This window comes from Pogona vitticeps, chromosome 1 (assembly GCF_051106095.1).
Source record: "Pogona vitticeps strain Pit_001003342236 chromosome 1, PviZW2.1, whole genome shotgun sequence".
Classification (NCBI taxonomy): domain Eukaryota; kingdom Metazoa; phylum Chordata; class Lepidosauria; order Squamata; family Agamidae; genus Pogona; species Pogona vitticeps.
This window is the reverse complement of record NC_135783.1, coordinates 72,371,084-72,383,619: the sequence shown is the minus strand read 5'-3', so window position 1 is coordinate 72,383,619 and position 12,536 is coordinate 72,371,084. Positions and strand designations below refer to the sequence as shown.

At 42.0% G+C, this 12,536-nt stretch overlaps 1 long non-coding RNA gene across 1 annotated transcript in view; it reads left to right on the top strand.

Moving 5' to 3' along the window:
- Positions 1–10,047, top strand: part of LOC140705883 (uncharacterized) — a 60,070-nt gene extending 50,023 nt beyond the window's left edge. The window contains exon 3 of the long non-coding RNA XR_013540558.1: positions 7,504–10,047. This is a non-coding gene — a long non-coding RNA (uncharacterized LOC140705883). The remainder of the gene's footprint in view (positions 1–7,503) is intronic.
- The last annotated feature ends 2,489 nt before the right edge of the window (positions 10,048–12,536 follow it).

Sequence of the window (12,536 nt, the reverse complement as noted above, 5' to 3'; positions counted from 1 at the left end):
ACCCAGAGGAGACAGAGCATGGAAATATTTCTTCATTTCATAGGCCAGGGAACATGTGGTTTCATATCCCTATCATGCACAAAATAAATGTAAATGCTCACCCAGCCAAACCAGATTGAATCTACGAAGGAAAATCTATGTTGGTTGTTGCTGGTTTCTGGCATAGCATAAAGCATTGTCACTGAATATGTGTGTGTGTTCTATCTCTCTATATTTGTAATTCTTTCAGTTGTTTTTCCTTTCCATTCCCACTTTAAACAATCCTTTCTACAGGAACCTGGAGATCCAGGAGCACAAAGGGAAAAAAATTAATAGGAAATTCTATTCTTTTTGCATCTACTGCAATGTCAAGGGCTTGTAACTTAGACCCTAGCGAGCTGTCATTGTTTTGACTAAAATTTTGCAAAGCCGGATGGAATAAAGGCTTGTAGTATAAATCATTTGATGCATCTTGGAACACAAGAATATTGTAACACCAAGGTACTGGAATTATACATAATGCAAATTATAAGTGTTACCTCCATATTTACACTTTGCAGCATAAACATATTTAACTGTCAAGAAAATTATGTTTGGCTCTTGAGTTTGCTAATTGTTTTGAAATTACTACAGAAAATTCCAAAAACACTTTCATTTTCCTGGCTACTTTTTCTACACCCCCTTTAACTATTTCAGCACCCTGTATGTACAAAGTTTCACACTTACCCGTTCACTTTGTTTTATACATAAAATTAGATCTGTCTGAAGGAGTATTAAATGTGATTATTAATTAAATTTTTTGCCTCTTTCCCCCAAAGCCTATATGAATTCCTTGTTTAAAGGTAATCAAAAGAATGAAGAAGTATAAATTGCCATTTCAGTCAATTAATAAAATGGGAGAACAGATTATTTTTCTTTTCTGATATTAAATAAAATATAAAGGTCAGCATCTGTCTTGTTCTTACCAAAATGAACTGTTTCAAATCATTATGGAAATGTATTAGACTTGATTAAATGAATGATCAAGACTAATTGCTTAATTTATTCGTGAAGGCTTTCACGGCCGGGATCTAATGGTTGTTGTGGGTTTTTCGGGCTCTTTGGCCATGTTCTGAAGGTTGTTCTTCCTAATGTTTTGCCAGTCTCTGTGGCTGGCATCTTCAGAGGACAGCACTCTGTGCATTGGTGTAGTTTGCTTGGAGTATTTATGGCTGTGAGATAGGTTTTTGTCCTTTTCTGGAGATGGGTGATTAGTGTGTCTTGTTGTGGGTGTATTGTTGTGATAAGGAGCAGAGATTATCTGTCACTGTGATTGATGGGTGTCATCGGCTGGTCTTTTGTGTGTAGTGATCCCCTATCCTTGTGGCTGGGTAGGGTTCGTTGACCTTTTGCATGCTGTATTTTTGAGAGCTGGGATCCAAGTTTTGTTGAGTTTCAAACTTTCCTCTTTTTTGTTGCAGTTCTGCTGGTGCTTGTGGATTTCAATGGCTTCCCTGTGCAGTCTGACGTAGTGATTGCTGGCGTTGTCCAGTATTTCAGTATTTTGAAATAGAATTTCATGTCCAGCTTGTTTTAGGGCATGGTCAGCTACTGCAGATTTTTCTGGTTGTTTTAGTCTGCAGTGTCCCTCTGGTTCTTTGATTCTGGTCTGGATGCTTCATTTTGTTGTTCCAATATATACCTGGCCACAACTGCAAGGTATCCGGTATACTCTTGCAGTGGTGAGGGGGTCCCTTCTGTCCTTTGCTGACTGTAACATTTGTTGTATTTTTGTGGTGGGCTTGAATACTGTTTGTAGGTTGTGTTTTTTCAAAATTTTCCACATGTGGTCCGTGACCCCTTTGATGTATGGCAGAAATACTTTATTTGTGGGTGGCTGTTTTTCTTCAGTTTGGTGTTGTTTTCTCGGTTTGATGGCTCTTGTGATTTCATTTTTGGAGTAGCCATTTGCCTGTAGGTCCCAATTCAGACGGTTGAGTTCAGTGCAAACTACACCAGAGCAAACTACACCAGAGTACAGAGTGCTGTCTTCTGAAGATGTTGGCCACAGAGACTAGTGAAATGTTAGGAAGAACAACCTTCAGAACAAGAGCCCAAAAAACCCACAACAACCACTAATTGCTTACTTGCCCACACACACAATGTCATTAAGCATGCAGTTCTGCTCTAAATCAAGCTATTATTTCACAGTTCAGAAATTTTCTGCAGAGAACTCAAAACTTGGCTGGTAATCTTCCAAACAGCCATGTCTCAAATTCTAGATTGGTTGGTCCATTTCTGCTCCAGTCAGAACCACTAATACCTTATGCAGCCAGAGTGTTATACTAATCCATGCAGAACCAAAGCTCCCGGAGATAACTGTGAGGTGTGTAAACAGAACAGATATTTAATTAATGCCGTTTCTGGTCGCATTGAGAAAACACCGCAAAGAGGGTCAGCAGGAACACTTCAGTTCCTGAGAGCCATGCAATAAGTAAGGCTTATTAAAAGTGAGGCTTCATTAAAAGCAGAAACTTAGTGTTGCTTAATTTAGCTAATTGCTTTGTGATGACAGTTGTTGGGGTGTTGGGCTTTTTAAACTAAATTACACATAATGTTAATTAAGTTGTTCAAATATTTAAAGCTAAACCCATGGCCCAGTTATTTGAAAGCTGTGTCACAGCAACTTGACTTCATTCCTATTAGGTTGAAATATTTTGCTACTCATCCAAGTAGCTTCTTCAGTCTTAGGAGAGTTGGCAGGAGATCCCTGATATATTCTCTACGTCGGTTTCACTTCCCCCCTATCAGGGGTTTCCTACCAACTTTCCTCAAACTGAAGAAGCTACTTGGAAGAGTAGCAAAATATTTCAGCCTAATAAGAAAGAAGTCCAATTACAATGACTAAATTTCCAGATATCCTCACTTCGATGACTGAGAGTCTTCACAGACTTTCTGGTCGCTTTGAGAAAACATCGTAAAGAGGGTCAGCAGAAACACTTCTGCAGTTCTTTGTGATATTCCCATTTGGATTTATCCAGGTTGTAGAAAAAAACTCAGGCAACTTTTTGGTGTCATGTTTTGAGTTCCAGATTGTGTAGGCTATGTGGCCAAATCTCTGGAATCCAGAGTAGATTTCTTGGAAACTGTAGCTTGTGTCCAGACTACAGAATTTCGGCTGAACCTCCATTTCTTTTTTACCCAGGTAACACAGTGACACACACCATAATGTTAACAGACTCCCAAATAGATAGATGGTCATTTCTGGTTCTGCATTAAATAGGATCAGTGGGCCACTGGAATCTGGCTTAAAGCTTGAGGAACAAGCATAAGAGTGCTGTCTCTGATATGGCACTGCATTGAGAGTCAAGATCTGTATATTCTAGCAAATACAATCTGTTCCCCTATTGCAATTGGTGTATTGTCAGTATACAGGGCACCTGCATCCTACTGAACAATTTTCAGAACATCTCAAGTTTGTAGAGCATTTATACTCACTAAGCTCAATCTTTTGCCATCACCCTCACTCCAAGACAGTTTTGGGAATTTCTTGCTGACAAAGGTATTGTCTATATATGACTGGGACTCTTGAATCCCTTTTATGCTTTAAGTTGACCCCAATTTTTCTTTAGTAGATTGAACCGAGATGTCCACTGCACTGCCTTGTCTGTGAGTTTAACACAGTTTCAGCCTGTGGCATTCAATGACATTGACAGGGTGTTTGACTGCTGCAGGGCCACCACAGCCTCCCTAGATTCTTGCTCAGCCTGGCTCATAAAAACTGCCAGGCCAGTAACAATAGAATGGGAAACTACTATCATTAATGGGTCTTTCCTTGAAGGCAGGGTGCCCAGAGCCCTCAAGGAGAAACTCATTAGGCTCATTTGTAAAAAAAAAACAACCCTAACTTGGCAGCGGACATTAACAACTAAAGACCCGTCACCAATGTCCCTTTTTAAAGGAGTGCCTGTAGCTGATTGGCCACTGCCTTCTCCTTCCACCCTTCTGCAGTGGATGCTGTCCCATCCCTTGAGCATTGGATGCAGTGCTGGGGTGGATAAGGGAGTATAGATTGAGGCTGAACCTGGACAAGATGGAAGTCCCTCAAGTGGGTGTCCCTCGTGTCTGCAGATTGGGGACTCCCTCTCTTTTTTGTGGGGGCTACTCCCTCCACTAAGGATGAGATTCACAGTCTGGGTATATTCCTGGACCCAGCACTGTCAATTGAGTCTCAGATAGCGTCTGTGGGCTGCTCTGCCCTTTTCCACCTGAGGCGTATTGCCCAGTTGTGTCCCTACCTTGACATCAGGTCCCTCACCATGCTGGTCCACAGATTAGACTACTGTAATGTGGGACTACTATGTGGGACTGCCCATGAGTCTCAAACATCAACAGGTCCAGAATTTGGTGGCCAGATTACTGAGTGGAGTATCTCCCCTACTCTGGCCATCTTGCATGGTTACCCGTTTGTTTCCATACTGACTTTGAGGTGATGATGTTGACACACAAAGTCCTAAACGATTTGGGACCTTGATCCTGTCAGAATGCCTCCTTCCAATAAGATCTACCCATCCTGTGCAGGCTGGGTTGTTGAGAACATTGACTCTGAGAGAGACCCAGAAAGAGAAGACCCAAAATAGGGCCTTCTTGGCAGTCACTCCTCATCTTTGGAATAAGTTCCCACCTGAAATTCACCTGGCTCCTTCACTGGAAATTTTAAATGATCATTAAAAACTTGTCTTTTTAGACAAGCCTTTCCAGAGTTTACAAAAAAATCTTAACACAGTGGTAGTCTCAGCATTTATATTATTATTTCTGTCATCTTGCCTTAAAATTACTTTTAATTACTTTAAATTAATTATATGTTGTTTGTGCATTTGCTTCATTGCTCAATTTTGATTTGCTAATAGCTATCCTGTTCATAGGGATGGGGTGGCGCTGTGGGCTAAATCGCAGAAGCCTATGCTGTAGGGTCAGAAGACCAGCAGTTGTAAGATCGAATCCACGTGATGGAGTTCCCATTGTTTGTTCCAGCTCCTTGCCAACCTAGCAGTTCGAAAGCATGCAAATGCAAGTAGATACATCCCTCTCGGTGGGAAGGTAAAACAGCATTCCCTAGTCACACTGGCCACGTGGCAACAGAAACTGTCTTCGGACAAAGGTTCCCCTTGACAATTTTTGTCCAGTCGTGTTCGACTCTAGGGGGCGGTGCTCATCCCCGTTTCCAAGCCATAGAGCCAGCCTTTTGTCCGAAGACAATCTTCCGTGGTCACATGGCCAGTCCGACTTAGACACGGAACGCTGTTACCTTCCCACCAAGGTGGTCCCTATTTATCTACTTGCATTTGCATGCTTTCGAACCGCTAGGTTGGCGGGAGCTGGGACAAGCAACGGGCGCTCACTCCGTCGCATGGATTTGATCTTACGACTGCTTGGTCTTCTGACCCTGCAGCACAGGCTTCTGGCAGCCAGATGGGTGGTAAAAAAGTCAAATAAATAAATAAATAAATCCCCACTGTGCATTACAAAAGAATCAGTCTGTGAAGACTTTCGGAAGCTGCATAGATACAGAGAATCCCCAGAAGAAGGGAATGAAAAACCACTATGAGTATTCTCTACCTAAAAAACCCTGAAAAGGGTAGCCATAAATCAGAATTCACTTGATGGGGCATGATATGATATATATATGAAACTGATAAGGAAATAAGTAAATAGTCTTTTGGTACTTCATGTTTGATTTCTTGTACATTTTTATGGACTGCAGCCAAATAAAAGTGCCACAATGCTGTCTGTTGTTTATACTGTGAGTGACCAGCACAGCTATTCTCCCAAAATTAGTAAATATATTCTATCAGTCCCTCACCATCCCTTTCCCCATGTAAAGTGCTATAACAGCTATTTCGATTATTTATCTGTTGTGTCTGTGTTTCGTGTCCTTAAGGTACTGTGATTCAGAAACTATGGCAACTTCATTCCCTAAAATGTTCCAGCTCAATTCCCTAAAATATGATAACTGTTAGTTATCTCTAGCCGGATCGTTTGTTCTCTCCCTTCCTCAGTCTCTGTTGCTTACCTCTTCATTTTCTGTTCACTTTCAGAGAATGGCTTAATATAAAATGAAATATAATAAAGGTTTTGCTCTGTACTAGCTACTGGTAGTGATGTAAATCACGAGCTGGTTTGCACTAAATAAAAAAGCACACACACTAAAAATTTCTTCTAGCAGTGAGAGAACAGAGGGTTTTGGCTTTTTTTCCTAAGGTTCCCTGTCTTGGAAAAAATGTGCACACTTGCAAGAATGTTTTTAAATGCAATTGTGCAAAATTTGGAAAAAAAAAAAAAAGCAAAATCCTGTGGTGTGACTTTGTGCCAAGTATAACTTGGGTCAGTTGCCAGAAACTTTTAATTTACACTAATTAAAAGCTTTCTGTATTTCTTAGATTCTGAGGTTCCCTACTGCTCCATTAACCTTGGGGGAGTCTTTGGGAGCTTTATGATGAGGGGAGGGCTCTCAAAATCAAAAATCGCTGCTGGATCCCCACTCCTGGGATCAGGACTGCCACTGGTGATCTAGTGGTGATTTTTTATTTTTAAAGTCTCCCCCAGAGCAATAGGGACCATGAGGAACCTAAAACAGGGGGAACATAAAGCTTTTAATTAGTATAAGTTAAATAATTGTGATGCCAGAGCCTAGTTATGCCAAGTACAAAGCTATGCAACACAATTCTGCACATTAATTGCCATCTTGCTTTTAAAAGTAGAAGCATTCCTGAGGAATTGTTTGTTTCTTCATCAGCAGTCTGCCTCTTTATGTTCCTTCTGTATTTGTGCTTGTTTAGTGTTAGGAATGGAAGAGGCGCTATGGAGACTGCATGCAAACTGGTGTCTCACTGTGATTATTGGAGGTGAAAACTCTAATGGCACTTTGTGGATTTGTGATGAGCCTCTGGTAGCAAGAAACTAAGGAAAAAATCAATTTTCTCCTCAACTATAAGAGTTTTCTCTCTCTCTCTCAATCTCTCCCCTCTGTGTGTGTGTGTGTGTGTGTGTCTGTGTGTGTGTGTTTTACTGTGAGAAGTATGATGGAAAAATTTCATGGGATTTCTTGAAAGTTTCCTGGTCATTCCCCCCCCCCCCAGATCAAATGGCCATCTGCACAGAATTCTTACCATTCCTGTACAAATTGTCATCTTCCCCAAGCTTTGCCAAATGGCACTTGAAAATGCAAATGGAATGGAGCTGAGCAAAATCCGTCATTTTCTTGCAGAGCACACAAGCAGCAGCAAGAGGAACAACAAACAGAAAAACTGGCATCAAGATCTCATTTTTGCGGGAAGCTGGGAAATCTCACTGGCAGAGGGGGAGGTCTTGAGTGCGAACCTTGGTGCGGCGAGGCCTGGAAAACTGCCAAGAAGAATAAAACTCCCTAACGGAGTTAAGGGAGTACTGCATTAGAGTCCTCCCTAACTCATCCAGAAACAAGACATCAATGAAATATCCTCCCTTCTCAAGCTTTAGGGAAGTAACTTCATCTTTTCTTGCCAGGAGAACACATTGAGCTTCACAGACTACAGAGGAAAAGGAAGAATGCTGTAGCCTAGGAGAGAGATTCATCAAATTGTTTGTAGAGTGTAAGTATGAACTTGATACAAAGAGGTTGTGTATCCCTGTTTTTAAATGGGGAGGATATGAAGTGCTACTCAACCCAGTAATTTATCTCTGAATAGAACAGTGTTAGCAGCTGCTGTAGTTATAGGTTCCAGTTCCAGCAGAAAATTGATGTTATCTGTATCATAAGAGAACTGCTGGATAGATCAGTGGTTTAGACATCTGGCTGTGGAGCCAGAGGTTGAGAGTTCGATCCCCCACTATGCCTCCATGACAGGGGCTTGACTCGATGATCCATAGGGTCCTTCTAGCTCTGCACTTCTAAGATGATGATGGTGATACATTACATGTGCTATAATCCAAATGTTTTGGACACAATTCCAAGGAGCCCCCTGCTAGTTTGCTCACTCTAGCCTGTCAAGAATGGCACATGGGAAGGCTCATTACTCCATGCCCCATTATCCTCAAGAAGATTGTCCTCTCTCATTCTAATTCAACAACTGTGTGACAGGCATGTCTGAACTTTTGCAGGAAAACAGACAGGAAAATTGGGCAGAGACAACCTCAAAATTTGACAGTGGTAGCACTTGGATGAGCCACACCTAATGGTCTCTGTGAGTCATATAAGCTTGTGCACTCAGATTTCCCATATATACATAATAGGGCAACCTGGTTCCCTCCAGATGGACTACATCTTCTGTAAGCCTTGGTCAGCATGGCCAATGGGAAGAGATGCCTGGAGTTTCGGCCCAAGACTCCTGAAGGGTACTTGGTCAACAACCATCTTCTGGCAAGTTTCGTGGAGTGTGGTTACTGTCTTTTCTTGCCAACAAACCCTTCCCACCCTCCCACCCTTTCCTCTCCTTGGGAAAATCATGAGAGAAGAAATTCCTCTCTATGAATCATATACAATGTTGCTGAAGTCAGGAGAAAGTGAATGTCATAGAGGTGAATGTGTGTTGTCTGCTAATTATTTGGCAGAGCTAGTTACCGTCACTCGTGAGCTAATGAAGTGTGGAAAGGCTACGAATGTTACTCCATCGTTTCATAAATAAGGTCATCTACTTTATATATATATAATTTCAAGAATTGATCATTTGTGCAGCTTAATGCTTCAGTTTGCATATTCTCTGAAAATTCTGGCCTTTTACTTCTCTGTGAGACACTGAAAAGGCTAAGAAGTCACAAGAGATTTCTCTCTCCTGGGCTGATCCATCAACAGAACATTTATTCTGACCAACAGGCCTGCGGTATGGAGCCAACAGCTTGCCATCTGGGCAGTGCTACTTCTGCTTGTGGTGTTTCCTCAAGCATTCATTTTTGCTGTTCCATCAAGGAGGGCAATATGATATTCTCCAGCTCTTTCAGGATCAACCTGGAGTTAATGAGCTCTTTGAGTACACACAGTATTTTATTGGAAACCACAACTACAATTTTGGAAACAGTGATAATGTTCCAGTGCATCCCCAGTACATCCCAACTGTCCTTCTGCTGCTGATAATCTAGGCAATACCCTCCAATTTTGCTTGGGAAAGTCTTTCTAAAAAGAAATTTAAAAATGGTGGATCACTGCTTGTGTTGTTGTTTCTAATACCTCAAATTTGTATTCTCTTCCTTAATGAAAAAATGATGGTTAGATTGACACGGGAAAAAGAACAAAACACACCTACTGAGCTTCCTTAAAATATATATTTGGTCTCCTGGTAGAAGTCCATCATGCCTAGTTTCTTTTTTTCCTGTTGCCAAATTAGAAAATGAGTGGATGATGGATTCAGTTGCCTTTGAAACTTAGGCCTGTTAACTTGTGCTAGGAAAGGTGGGTCAGAAAAGAAGGGGGGAAATTGCACGTTAATTGGAGGGTTTTTACCAGTTGTGTCCTATCAATGTGTGAAAGAATTGTTATACAGTGGGGTCTTGACTTAAGAACGGCTCGAGTTAAGAACATTTTGACTTAAGAACCGCTCTCATAGGAAAATATTGACTTGACTTACATACTTAGATTTGAGTTAAGAACTGAAAAAAAACCACGTGGGAGGCAGGGAAAGTGCAAAATTTGAACTTTCAGTTAACTGTTGGCCAGTGAAAAGGGTGCCTGTCTGCTTCCTCACTCCTCCCAGCGTTTAGAGAGTGGATTGGGAGTCTTCAGACTGCCTGGTACTGCCTGGACTGTATTTTCCCTGCCTTCCCTGAACCTTTCTTGATCTAAGAAAAAAAGAAACAAAATACCCCCCTCTAGTGGTCGAAGGCAGAATAGCAGCTTCCCATTAGTTTCTATGGACGGAAAAGAGCAGATACGGATCAAATGGTTTTCAATGCATTCCTATGGGAAATGCAGATTTGACCTGAGAACTTTTTGACTTGAGAACCGCCTTCCAATACGGATTAAGTTCTCAAGTCAAGACCCCACGGTATATAGTTAGTCATAGGAAGGGTTTTTTCCTTGCTATTTTAAAAACTAAAATAAATAAAAAATAAAATAAAGACTAATGGGATGATGTTTCGCTTAAGTATAGAACTGAATGCAACATGACAAGCTGCTCTCCAAGAAACTACACACTTCAATTATTCATCTGTCCAGAAGGGGAGAGTACGCTTAGAAAACAAGAGACCAGTTTTTTTTTTTCTAGTTTGACAACGACAATGCTGTCCTAACGCATGTACTTCACTAAGTTAAAAGCAATGCATTTCAAAAGCATATACCAACATTACGGGGCTATTTAAGCCTCTGTTATTTCAATCCCTGTTCATTCTTTTTCCACTTATGATAAGAACAGTGTGCATAGACACACTTTTAGTTTTCTTCCTTTACACCTATCTCTCCAAGGAGGTTAAACCCCATCACTCCCCCACATCAGTCTGTGATCTATAAAAAAAAATCACTGCATGGTCTAGTCCATGAAAGCAGAATATGTTTCCTTACATTTTCTATCAGTGGTCTTGAATATGGGTGAGCAGAAGGATACTGAAATATACATCCTGTGCCTCTTTAACTAGAAATAAATGACAAAAAAACTGTCAGTTTTACTTCTGAATAGACTCACATGAATTTGCACTCTAAATTATTCCTGAAAGAAATGTAATTTACTGTCTAGGCCTAGCGTATGTCAGTCATCGTTTTATCATTGTGTTCCACTGAAAGAGTGCAAGTAGACTGCATATTGACAGGACAGGCATAAATTCAGCTGATGGCACTTGAAGCTGTGGTGAGCTGTAGAGAGAGGGACAGCAATTTCTTCAGCTACATTTTAGTGCATTGTTGGACTTCAGAAACCAAATAAGCAAATTTTGACACACATACAATTTTATAATAATGTGTGTGTTGGAAGAGCTCCAGTTCTCTCCTTGTTTGTTTCATCTTCCCTTCAGGTAAATACTCTGCCTAGTACCATGCCAAGACTGAAAGCCAAAGAGTTCCACACCATCTGTTCTTTCTTGAGTAAAGTGGTTGAGAGGGAGTGGCCAATCAGCTCCAGTCCATCCTGGAAGAAACTGATGCCCTTGATCCGTTCCAGTCGGGCTTCAGGCTGCGTCATGGTACAGAAACAGCACTGGTCACCCTGCAGGATGACCTCCTGAGGGAGGCCAACAGGGGCAATATGTCCTTGTTGGTCCTCCTCAATATCTCAGCAGCCTTTGATTGCATTGACCATGGTATCATCCTGGGGCGGCTCTCCGAATTTGGGATTGGTGGCCTCACTTTGGCGTGGCTCCATTCCTTCTTGGAGGACAACTTGTCGAGATGACTTCCATCCTGTGGATCCTCAATTGTAGGGTTCCACAAGGGTCGATCTTCTCACCAATGCTATTTAATATCTATATGAGGCTACTGGGTGAGGTCATCTGGGGTTGTGGGGCCCGGTGCCATCAGTACACTGATGACACCCAGCTCTAACTCTCCTTTTTTCCACTAGCAGTGTATGCTGTCCCGACTCCTGAACTCTGCTTAGGGACCATTCTGGGGTGGATGAGGGCAAAGGGACTGAGGTTGAATCTGGAGAAGATGGAAATATTGCTCATGAGCAGCCCTGGCATCAGCAGGTTGGGAAACTCCCTCTCCTTTGGGGGAGTGACTCTTCCCATGAAGAGTGAAGTTTGCAGCTTGGCATCTGCCTAGACCTGGATCTCATAATAGAAACCCAGGTGGCATCTGTGCTCCAGGCAGCCCATTTCCATCTCCAGAGGATTGTCCAGTTGCATCCCTATCTAGACATGGGGGCACTCACAACGCTTAGTCATGCCTTCATAATCTCAAGAATAGACTACTGCAGTGCTCTCTACATGGGGTTACCCTTGAGGTTGATGTGGAGACTTCAACTGGTGCAGAATTCAGCAGCCAGATTAATAACTGGGGTGAAGAAATCTCCCCCACTCTGGCTGCCCTTCATTGGCTACCAGTTCGTTTTCGCATCAGCTTCAAGGTTATGATGATAACATTCAAAGACCTAAATGGTTTAGGACCTCGGTACCTATCAGAACACCTGCTCCCAGCCAAATCTGTCCGTTATACCCATTATTCACAGGCAGGGCAGTAGATGGCCTTGACTCCGAAGGAGGCCCAGAGGGAAATAACAAGAAACTGGGCCTTCTCAGTGGTCACCTCCCACCTGTGGAACAATCTGCCCATTGAGATCCACCTGGCACCCTGGCTGGATGGGTTCAAACGAGCATTGAAGACTTGGCACTTCTGCCAGGCTTTCTCTCAGGATTATGATCTAGGCTTCTCATTTGCCATCCTTTTTGCCTTCCTTTTCATCTCCATTTTTACCACCTTCATTGCCATCTGTTTTAATTTATCCTGTTGGCTACATATTATTTTATTTTTATTGTGTTTTAATATTGCTGTTTATATTGTTGTTAGCCGCCCAGAGTGGAGTGGTTGACAGATGGTGGGGGGTATAGATAGATAGGTAGGTAGGTAGGTAGGTAGGTAGGTAGGTAGGTAGGTAGGTAGGTAGGTAGGTAGGTAGGTA